The sequence below is a fragment of the Cupressus sempervirens genome, chromosome 1, assembly GCF_028749045.1.
Source record: "Cupressus sempervirens isolate cs-2001-9-10 chromosome 1, ASM2874904v1, whole genome shotgun sequence".
Classification (NCBI taxonomy): domain Eukaryota; kingdom Viridiplantae; phylum Streptophyta; class Pinopsida; order Cupressales; family Cupressaceae; genus Cupressus; species Cupressus sempervirens.
The window spans coordinates 685,178,298-685,190,712 of NC_143118.1; the positions used below are offsets into that span (position 1 = coordinate 685,178,298).

The 12,415-nt window shown below is 30.4% G+C and overlaps 1 pseudogene; it reads right to left on the reverse strand.

Annotated features, from left to right (window-relative positions):
- Nucleotides 1–3,030: 3,030 nt before the first annotated feature.
- On the reverse strand, nt 3,031–3,160 carry LOC149579780 (U1 spliceosomal RNA; annotated as a pseudogene).
- Between the last annotated feature and the right edge of the window lie 9,255 nt (nt 3,161–12,415).

Consider the following 12,415-nt stretch of genomic DNA (forward strand, 5'->3'; position numbering starts at 1 on the left):
ACTAGTGCCTTGTTTGATATACACTCTATTCATAACATATACTATTGTATTTACCACTTCTCTCCAAAAGATATGTGATGCATTGTTTTTTAACATCATTTCTATTGTTGCTTCATTCATTAATCTAGTTCTCCATTCTACTATCACATTATGCTTTGGTGCCTTAGGGGCTGAAAGTTGTCTCTTTATACCATTGTGTTTATGAAAATTGTAAAACTCATTTGAAATAAATTATCCTCCTCCATCAAATCTCAAACATTTAATTTTAAAACTAGATTCATTCTAAAATCTACTCTTAAATATCTTGAATTTCTCAAAAACTTCATATTTTTCTCTAAGAAATGCAACCCACATCATTTTATTGACATCATCAACAAGAATAATAAAATACCTTTCACCATAAAATGCTCTAGACATTGTAGGACCATTCAAATCTATGTGCACATTCTCCAACTTTACTGAAGTAGAAAAAAAATTGCTTGGAAAAAAAATTATCTTCTGTTTTGCCAACACACATTATGTGCACATCATGTTAGTAGGCTTCACAATCTTAGGCAAGTCTCTAACTACAAATGTGATACTAACCTTCACAATGTTATCAAAGTTGATATGATAAAATCTCTCATGTTATAACCAATTACCATCATTATTAGCAACTACACATTGGTTCTATCATAATTTCTCTTATGTCATAACAATTGTCCATCATGGGAGTAGCCATGACAGACATCATGCTAAGAAACTCTAGTATGATGTCACATTGAGTAATTCTATAATGGGAACTTATGCATATGCTTCTTTCCACACATGGGAATAACCATGGTGGACATCATGTCAAGTGAATCCATAATATTATCATGACTCCTTAAAATAGAAACAAGTACTAACCATTGAAATATTAAAAAATATGACTCCTCTATATTTACACCCCACTTGTTATAGCACATTAGACCAATCCTTTGTTACAAACTTGAAAAGTTCTTGGGTGATATCAGAATATTCTAAAATTGCATCTTTCAATTAGCACAGCTAAAGCCTTCATGTGTGGTTTATCGACAACCTTCCATTTAGATAAGTTTCATTCATTTTTTGCCCCTTATGTTTTTCTTTTTAAACATAATCTTTTATAATGAAAAAGATACTTTTCTAATTGATGTATTAATCAATTTGAAGTATAATGGTTGTACCTTTTGGCATATTGAATTGTTTAGAGAAATTCATAGGGTCTTCACTAAAGGGGGAATACAATACCACATGTGTTCATATTGGAGCATTTTAAATGGGAAAAAAAGGGGGCAATATGTTGCATAAATGGGGTTAGCTAATACTTTTTGGGGGTAGGGTTAGGAGTTTATATAGGAAAATGGTGTGCAAGGTATTTAGTGAATATTAGAGCAAAGTGACAAAGGAGGGGCAATATTTTAAAAAATAGGTTAGATTCTTTAGTATGCCATGGATTCATGTTCTATGATTTAGGTTCACTAAGTGAAGCCCCATGGGGAGATCCCACCAAAGTAATTTTGTTTGATTTGGTAGCTGATTTATTTTTAAAATTAGGGAATATCTTCAACATGATAAATTTATCTATTAGTATCTAAGGGATAAATTATATTTTTGGGCACATGGAATTACAATAAAATGGGGATCATGTGTTTGATTTTTTGAGAGCTTTTTTTACCATAAAATAACTACAAGTATGTGATTCTAACACAATATTTATGGAAACATAAGTTAGAATCTTTAATTGTTCCAATGCTAATTTTGAATCTTGGTGATAATTCAATGCTATGATAGTTGTAAATTCAATGTTATGATAGTTGTCTATTCAATTCTAAGCACTTGTATAATGATTTTATCATCTAGAATTTGCATCAATGTCCTCTTACAACCCTAGAGAGGAGGCTGTCAAGTTTTGAAGGAGCTTTCTTACTACTACTCAAATTATATGCATAAATAGAGGATATACCATCTCTAAGAAATTTCAGTGAGTTGTTTAAATAAGATCAATTGGTGTGACCTTTTGTGAAGAATGCTACTCTTGTTGAGAGGGATTCTTAACATTAGTGATCCTTGCTATGTGCTAAAATGTGTATTTTTGGAGACAAAAAAAAATGAGGTGAAAGCCCTTGAGAGATGTTTCTCTTTAATGCATATTTCTTTGAGACAAAGAAATATAAGGTGAAATCTCTTGAGAGACGTTTCTCTTTAATGCATATTTCTCTAAGATGGAGAAAAAGGAGGTGAAAGCCCTTGAGAGTTGGCAGTGCTCTTTCCACTCATGGGAGTAACCATGGTGGACATCATGTTGAGAGACTCCATTAAGATGTCACATTGAGGGACTCCATGATGGGAGCTTGTGCATATGCTTCTTTCCACACATGGGAATAACCATGGTGGACATCATGTCTAGTGAATCCATAATATTATCAAGTTGAGAGATTCCATGATAAACATTTTTCCACAAATGGTTGTAATGTTGAGGGACTCCATAACATACTCTATGACATTATCACTCTAAGGTTTTCTATGATAAAATATTTTCCACAAACTTGTGAAGCCATTGTGAGTGTCATGTTGAGAGACCATGACAATGATATATATGGAAAGATACCTCCCTAGCTAAGAGGGATTCCATCCTTAAACATCACACACTAAAGGAAAAATTAAGCTTGGAAAAAAAAAAAATCAACTTTGACTATTTAACACTATTGATCTAGAACATCTTACCTCGTCATAAATTTGATTCAAAGCAGCACACATAATCTGTTGGAGCTCGATTGTTGTCTATCACTATGCCTTATATTACAACATTGTAAAAAAGCCTCTGCACCCAATCATAAATAGCAAAATATTTTCATTTAATAGCTATACATAAATAGCTTACCAGTACAATTTTGAAGCAGCAAACAAAAATAAATCAGATGTTTTTAGTTAAGTAGTTATTTACCCTTTGTGAAGATGAAGATTAATAAGATCGGATATACCTGTGACCATAAATATACACTAACTAATTTATTTTAAACTTCTTTGTTGGGGGCCGCGCGAACGCGAGCCCCCTCTGTCACAAATAAGGTGCTCTCCCTTCTTCATGTGCAATGAAGGTGCTCTCCCGAAGCCATCGGCCTTCCTGATCACCGATTGACCCCGCCCAGGTAAGTATGCTTTAAGCATGCGAGAGGTACGGAGATCGATACCCCGCATCTCCACTGAGTTTGTTTTCCTTCGTACCCTGCATCTCTGCACTCGATATTCTATGTTTCTTAAAACTGACATTTTTGCTCGAAAACATGCGAGAGGTACACGCTCTTCCTCTCCTACTTGTACTTACCTCCTCTCAATTCTGTCAACTCTTCTCGCGCATGTGGGATCATTACAACACTCGCTATCTGTCTCTTCATTGTCTAAACAAATGCAAATTCCATCCAGAGGGAATGATCAATGTGTCTCTGCTAGGTACATTCAATCAAACAATTAAATACAATGCCGCTCTTGGTTTTTAAACAAAATCGTCCTGCCCCTACTCTGCCCAAAACCATCATTGCCTTCTTTGCCTTCGCAATTTTATCCTCTCTTTTTAACCCTTCAAATTTTTGGAAGAAAAGTTATCATGCCCTGCACACTCTGTGCTTGTTAGTATGTAAACTGAGGTAGAACGCTCGCTTAGCATGGGAGAGGTACGGGGATCGATACCCCGCATCTCCACTAGATTGGTTTTCCTTCTTACCTTGCGACTCTCCAAACCATATTTGATGTTTCTTAAAATTGACATTTTTGCTCGAAAACATTGACCAATTGAAATCGATCTAATTGCTATGCAAATTTTCAACCGGATGAGAAAATGTCGAACAATTCTAATCTGATCTCAGCATGCGGCCCAAATTTGAATTGAATCAAGACAGTGAATTAAAAATTGAAGAGCATACAAAATCCCAATAGAGATGCAGGTCCTACTCAATACTAGTATGCGTTAGGGTTGTGCTTGTTCATTCATCTCTTCAGTTGTTAGTTTGTTGTTCTTACAACCATATTACTCTAGCATTTACTATGCAATTGTCAGTAATGATGATTCCTCCAAGCAAAGAAATTTTGAATTTTATGTTAATCTGCGGCTATTCATGGCAGCCCAGTATTTGGAGCCTTCACCTTGCATTACCCTTTATTACTACAGTTGTTAAGTTGTAAATCTAAGTTCCACCCCAAAATACAAGTCAAAGTAGTTACAAGATATCATAAAGCACCACACAAGCCTCAAAGGTTGTTGCACCTCCTAGCACACCAGTCCAAGCCATTGGTCAGTGGTACAGATTTAGCTGTAAATGATGTAAGTGTATAGTTTACAAATATTTCAATTTTCAAATATAACCATAAAAAAATATTTTACAAAAATTCATATAGATATCGTACATAGATCTGTTATCATATTCGGTCATTGTGGCATGGAAGACCTAAAAAAAACCTACCATTATAAAAAATTTCATCCAAAGAACATATCTGTGTTTTGGGGGTTTACATTTGTTTTTTACTTGATTGACGAGGGTTTGCAAATTCTCATATATGGTTGATCAACATTGGTTTTCGTCACACTTTGGCATTGCAATTGGGTATTGGAATTAGTTTATTATTTGAGCTTGCACATTGCTTAAGATTTCATCTATTTTCTTAAGGTTGCTCGACTAGGGAAATTATAAGATTTTTCTTCTTTAATATTTTTATAGAAAAATAAGACAAAGAATGATTGTCGACTCCCTTGCTATAATCAAAGACACAACGTTATGATTTGGAATCACATGCGCTAGCAAAATGAAGCTGAGTTTTCCACATTGGATCACTTCTCCAACCAAATGTCCCTCCTAAATAGACGAGGGAAATTTTTTCCTAGAACTAAGCATACTCATTGCATTCATACGAGGAGGAAAGGGTTGGATGTTGTCACATTGCATTCCTTGCAGACGGAAAAAATGTATCCAAGCACCTTTGCAATCCAACCAATGTTAGATGATATTTTTCGTTGCTTAGTTTTTGGATGACAACATTTACATCTGATTATTGTAAATAGTTATGTTCCTATAGTCTGTAGATGTTGACTATCCCGAAACAATAATTAGAGTTCCTGAAAGGCTACCACTGATTCAAATACCAAGTTGATTGTGCATATCTATTGGAGAAAATATCGATCTAAACAGAAGCACTAGAAATGGTAGACTTAATTGAAGGTTAATGAATCTCCCACCATCAATTTTTGTTCATCAGGAAACACCCTCAATCCATGGTTTTTGATACCATTGAGCAGAGGTGGTCGAGTGGAGGTATGGGTAGGGGGAGCTCAAAATTTGTTCATTTCAATTAATATGTAATGCTCATTTTTGGAACTTATTTAGAATGGAAGACCAAATTTTGATTTTAGGAGGTAAATGAGGATATCAATTTTTTTTTAAATTCCAATTTTGATTTTGCACACCCAAACATTGGATTAGAATTTTTTTAAAATTGCAAATACGAATTTGTGTCCAATTCTAGCAACCAAATAGGCAAGTGATTCATTCATACCAGTACCCATCAAAAATTTCTCTCTTCCCTACTTATAATAAAAATAACTAGCAATCACACCTTTGTGTGCAATAGGTACATCATAGAGGTAGTAAGATCATTTTATGTATTTCATGATTTACATGTCTCTTCCTCCCATACTCTCTATATCTCCTTATATCTCTATCAAAATATCGTACCATCTATATATGTTACTCTTTATCTCTCCCTCTCTATGTCTCCGTACATCTCTTTCTATAATTACCTCTTAATCTATCTCTATCTATCTATATATTTTTCTCTCATCATCGAACTTTATATTCATCTCTATCTCTATCTTCTTCTCTCCCCTGCATATCTAGATACATCTCCCTCTCCTTATCAATCTACTCTTTCCACCACTCCCTCCCTATATTTTTAAATCTCTACATCTCCATATTTCCTCCCCCATCTCTCCCTATATTTCTATCTCATTATCTCTCTATCCCTATATATATATCCCTTTTTCTACCTCTCTCAATATCACTTTCTACCTATCTAATTCTTTCTTCTTTATATGTTTATATCTTCCATGATCTACACTATCTCACTTTCTCTCTTCTTTATATTGCATTTCTTCTCAATCTCCATCTCCATACCCCCCCCCTCCCCCCCTCTCTCTCTCTCTCTCTCTCTCTCTCTCTCTCTCTCACACACACACACACACACACACACACACACACACACACACACACACACACACTCCATCTTTCTCTATTCCTATAACCCTCCCTCTCTATCTCTCTTTATATATCATTTCTTATCTATATCTTCATCATTCTCTCTCAATGACCTCTATTCAACCCTTACCCCTCTCTTTATCACTCTTTTATTTTTTCTATATACCTTTCTTTTATCCATTCATATTCTTGTGTACCAAACATATGCATTCATTATACATATCTTTTATATACCATAATATACAAAGAATGGTGGTAAGAATAAGTACATATCAAATAACATATGAAGTATTAAAATAAGACCTTTTGTGTAAGCTAAAAAGAAGGTAATTCAAAGATCACAATTAAATGCAATGTATAGTCAAAACTTTTCCTTGACTTGTTTGATTCTACACTATCATGATATTCAATATCTCCATCCAGTAGATGCCAAACCCATTGACTGAATACGATGCTCAAACTCAAACATGAAATCTTAAAATTGTTTTCGAGGGTCGTCCTTAAACATCACACACTAAGGGAAAAATTAGACATATAAAAATTAAATCAGTTTTGATTGTTAAAACTTTTATCCTAGAAATCAAGCATTCATGTGTGATGTTTAAGTTGTCCCCTTTTGAGTATACATCATAGAGTTTTTTATAATTTATAATATTCCCTCTATGAGACCCAAGATCTAGAAGCTTGTTGCATTTGATCTACTTCCTTGGCTATGAAAAGCCCTAAGATTGTTGTTAGGAATTGTCTGGCCTAGCAAATGTTGAAAGTGAAATAATCAAAGGTGCCAATATTGAGATGAGCAACATGGCTAGAGCCCTTGTTGTAGGTGATTCATTTCCAAGAGCAATAGTACAGCCTCTTCCATGAAGCCAAGTGGTCATCCATATCATTCAACTCTTGTTTGAAGCAAAGGAGGGCATCTTCCTCAAATAATGAGGAGGTGGAGGAAGAGCAATAGCAGGTTCCCACCAAGATCACCACCAACAAAAACATGTACTTGCACATGTTTTACTTGAGGCCCTCTCAATTTCAATAATACTAGTAATAATTATAGGGACACTACAAATTGATGCTTCTTCTTTGTATGAAATTGGTTGCAAATTGATGAGTATTTATAACACAAAGCCACACACTATGTGCATAAGACGTAGAAGTAATTGAGTGATTGCTTTCCCATTTCCAAAGTAATAATCAATTTAACAATAAAGAATAATTGTTATGGAATGATGCATAAGTTTATTTATTTATTTAGAATATAATATGATTGATTAAAATTCAAATGTTTGTTAGAATTTTCATATATAAAATATACTTAGTTTTTATTTTACACTTATTATTGAGCGAGTTTAAGAAATCTCACACCCATTTAATACATTCTTCTTATTTAAATAAGTTTAATTTAGTTAATTAAATATATTTTGTCAATAATTCTTTTTATTGAAAAAATAAAGTCATGAAGCAGCAACTTTTGAACTTTATGCAAGAGCGAAAAGTTATATTAATGATTGAATGATAATTTTTCAAATATTCAATGTATATAGAATTATAATTATAATAATATATTGTTTAAAATTTTGACTAATTATTAGTTCAATTGATGCTTATGTCCAACATTGAAGCTCCCATTCACTGCTTATAAAATATTTATGTGGTTAGAGTGTGAAGTAGTGGTATTATTTAATGAAATCTACTTAACATTGCACCAAATAGATTGAATTTAGAGTTAATGGTGATGAGCAGCTACTCTAGTTTACCGTCGTAATAGAGATGATGGTTATTTACTGTCTGCGCTTTTGATGGATACTGAATTTGGTTCAAATAGAGGTTGTTCTAATTTATTGCCATGGGAAGAAATTAAATGTGGATACTAACTATTTGGTTCATCCTTACCTACTTATGTTTCTTCTTTCACACTTCGGCTTTAGAATGGATATCATGAACAGTAATCATCAAGTTGACCTAACAGATGCCAATCCATGCTTTTCTTAAAAGGTAATATTGTGAATAGTAATCATTTGAATGGGCTAGATGATTTCAATGATCGTCCATTGTTATGGAGCATTATCAACCATCTATTGTCCAGATAAGGTCAAACATCTCATATAAGGAAAATGCCTATAGCATTAATTACAAGAAATTATCATTTTATGTTAAATAATTATGCATTTAATGTGGAGAGTTCATACGTTATTTTATTAAACCATAACATAAGTTACACGATTGATTCTTTACATTATTGAATAAATTGATATTATAAACTTTTATAAATGTTATTTAATACTTAGAATTAATAGATCTAAAATAGAAAATAATCTTTACTAATTTAATGATCTATGCAAATATGATTAGTTACTTACAATTTTTACAATTTTCTAGTGATAAAATACAAGAATTTACATTTTCATATGATCAAGCCAATGATAATTTTTTATATTAATATGTCAAAAGAGGTGAGTTATAGTTTAGAATTGTAATATTACTTTAAGAATATATAAATAATCATATTTTGAATATGCATACGATAACTTCTATATTATAGATTAATTAGTAAAGTGTTTATATTTTCGTGTAATTAATCCATTAACATGAGGTTTGATGCCTCTTCATTGGTGGGGGAATTTCGCCATTGGTGACCAAACTAACAAGAGCTCTAGAGGAGCTAGAGTCCCTACCTTTTGTGGGGAATAGAACATGGATTTAATTTTATAGAAAATAAAAAATATTTTTTGGTTATCAAAAAACTATTTTGGTCTTGGAGTCATTTTTCTTTATTTGTATCATTTGTTTCGAGCTATTTTGATGTGAAGCTAATATCTAGTTATTTTGATTTAATGTAATCATTTTTCATTATTTGTAGCATCTGCATATTTAGTTATATTAAAAATGGTTCTACAGATTTAAATACTCACTAAAATTCATTGATAAAGATATAAAAGAATATTAAAATTATAAAGATATGAATGTTGATTCCTTTTTAAAGAATTATTTAAAGAGTGAACTTTTTATTAATATTTTAACAAAAATCTATTTATTTCATAAAAATGATATTAAAATAGTATAATTATAATAATTTTAATTTAAAATTTGAGTTTGAATAAAATGTAGATTTAAAAATAGATTTGAATGATATTGAAGGTATTTGGTAAAGATTTAGAAAATATTTAAAATGAAAAAATTAAAGATGTGAATGTTTTAAAGATGAGTTAAAATTTCTTGGATTTGATTGTGTGAAGTTTTTTACCATCAACATTTTGGATCATACTACATGATCCATCATTAGGATGCAAGTGCAAGAGAACATGAAGAACAATTTTTTTTGTTCTTCATGTTCTCTTGCACTTGCATCCTAATGATGGATCATGTAGTATGATATGAAACATTGATGGTAAAAAACTTCATACAATCAAATCTAGAAATTTTAACTCATGTTAATGGATTGTGGAAATCTTATAGGTCTGTTTTAAAGATATTTTTATAAATTATTTGAAGAATGATTTTTTTTTTATTATTTTTTAAATATCTATTTATCTAATAATAAAGAAATAAAAGATTATTATTTTTTTTTAAATTAAAATTTTAAAATTGAATGATATGATTTTAGTTTAATAGTTTGTAATAAGATAAATAATAATTTAATTTTCTAATCAAATGACACATTCAATAAAAAGAATTTCTACTATGATATAAAAAAGGTTTTTTAAGTCTTTTTCCTTTATTCCATTCATATTTTATTTTATTATACTTTGTATAATTCTTAAGAGGAAGAAGCTGAATGGTAATGCCAAAATATATGTAATTCTTTTTTTTTCTCCCCTATAGTAGTCTAGGATTGTAACAACCCATGCTGCCATGTGTCTCTTGCTTATCCCACTCTGAATGGACCTCCACAGTAGGGATAGAAAGAATAATGTTGGAAAATTGCAGGAAGTTGTAGATATTGAATCGTGGCATGACATAAGTTGTAGAAAATTTAGGAAAGACACAAAATATGATGTACTTCTAAGTTTTGTGTATGCAGGTGCTAAGAAAGCATTAAATTAATAAAAAAACAACATTATATTGTATATAAATCTGCATAACGCATTAGTTGGGCAATGACTACCCAGGCAGTAGGATCGATTGCCTAGGTATGCCCCATCCACTCATGCCATGCCATACAAACATTGTAACTTGTTCCACCATACCTCCATCGTTGCAGTTTAGATTTGACTATTTTTTGCACGCATGCGGCATTAGTACTCTGTTCAATGGAGAAGTAGGTTATGTTCTAAAATTTTAAAAATAGATAAGTTAGAATCATTTTTTTTATGTTTTATTATTTATTGTAGTTAAAACTTTAACAATGTAAATTATGTTATTGGTATATTTATATGATTATATGAGCTATAAAAAATTATTTGATATTATATTTTATGACTTATAAAAAAATTATGTTTTTAAGATGGTTTTAAAACTAATATCATAAAACAATATTTATAACATTAATTTTTCACATTCATTTAACATAGAAATAATGGTTTAGAAATTTATCTATATTACAATTAACAATATAAGTAACATTCTTCATATTTAAAATAATAATAATTAAATGTTGATAAATATAATAATTAAATGTTGATAAATATTTTTATCAATCATCTAATTGTAATTCAACTATTTTCAATTCAATATTTTTAGTATTTATATTTTTACTTCACCTCTGACTAAAAATATTGAACTTAAAGCACTCAAATTACAATCATTAGAATAATTACTATAATATTATTAAAAATTTAAATGTTATTATTTTAATTTATTAAAAATAATACTATAGTTCAATTTTTAAATGTTATTATTTTAACTATAAGTAAAATATATTTAAAATGATTGTAAAATATTTTAACTATAGTTAATATAATTAAAAAAATAAAATTTAAAAATTGAACTATAGTTATTATTAAACTATTATTTTTAATAATTTAAAATAATAACATTTAAATTTTTAATAATACTATAGTTATTATTCTAATGATTGTAATTTGAGTACTTTAAGTTCAATATTTTTAGTTAGGTGTGAAGTAAAAATATAAATGCTAAAAATATTGAATTGAAAATAGTTGAATTACAATTAGATGACTGATAAAAATATTTATCAACATTTTATTATTATTATTTTAAATATGAAGAATGTTACTTATATTGTTAATTGTAATACAGATAAATTTCTAAACTATTATTTCTATTTTGAATGAATGTGAAAAATTAATGTTATAAATATTGTTTTATGATATTAGTTTTAGAAACATCTTAAAAACATAATTTTATTTATAAGTCATAAAACATAATATCAAATAATTTTTTATAGTTTATAAAATCATATAATTATACCAATAACATAATTTACATTTTTAAAGTTTCAACTACAATAAATAATAAAACATAAAAAATTATTCTAACTTATTTATTTTTAGACTTTTACAACATAACCTATTTCTCCATTGAACAGAGTACTAATGCTACATGCATGCAAAAAATAGTCAAATTTGAACTGCAACGATGGAGGTACGGTAGAACAAGTTACAATGTTTGTATGGCATGGCATGAGTGGATGGGGCATACCCAAGCAGTCGATCCTACTGCCTGGGTAGCCATTGCCACATTAGTCCGCAGTGCACATGATTTCTTTTTCTACAATTTGTCTGACGCACAATAAATTCCTCCTTATCTCCTCATGGTCAATATGACTTTATCTCATTGTCCTTGTCTTTTCACAATTTCTTTTTATTTTTAATTCACAAAAATTCCAAAAAGCCTAGTAAAATTCGATTCATTCAATCACAAATTAGAAATATGCATTGAATAATTGCTTTTTTAAATATTGCTTTTCCTAACTTTAGAATATGACATCGCAGGAGGAAAAAACAAATTCAACAGGGCCACCGAAAACATTAGTTCGCTGCTAATAAAAAATGGTCATTCGTCACTGGTGACGGAACTAATAAATAGTCTCAAAAAATTGTCGTCCTTGATTTCCGGAACCTTGTAGATTATTCCAAAATACCTATGATCGACGGGATCGAAAACTTCAGATTCGTTCACAGCTACTAAGAAATTCCAAAATTCCTCGCAATGTCTGTTTTTGACGCGATCCAAAAGTTTCAGAAACATTCACACTAAACGGCTCCCCAGAA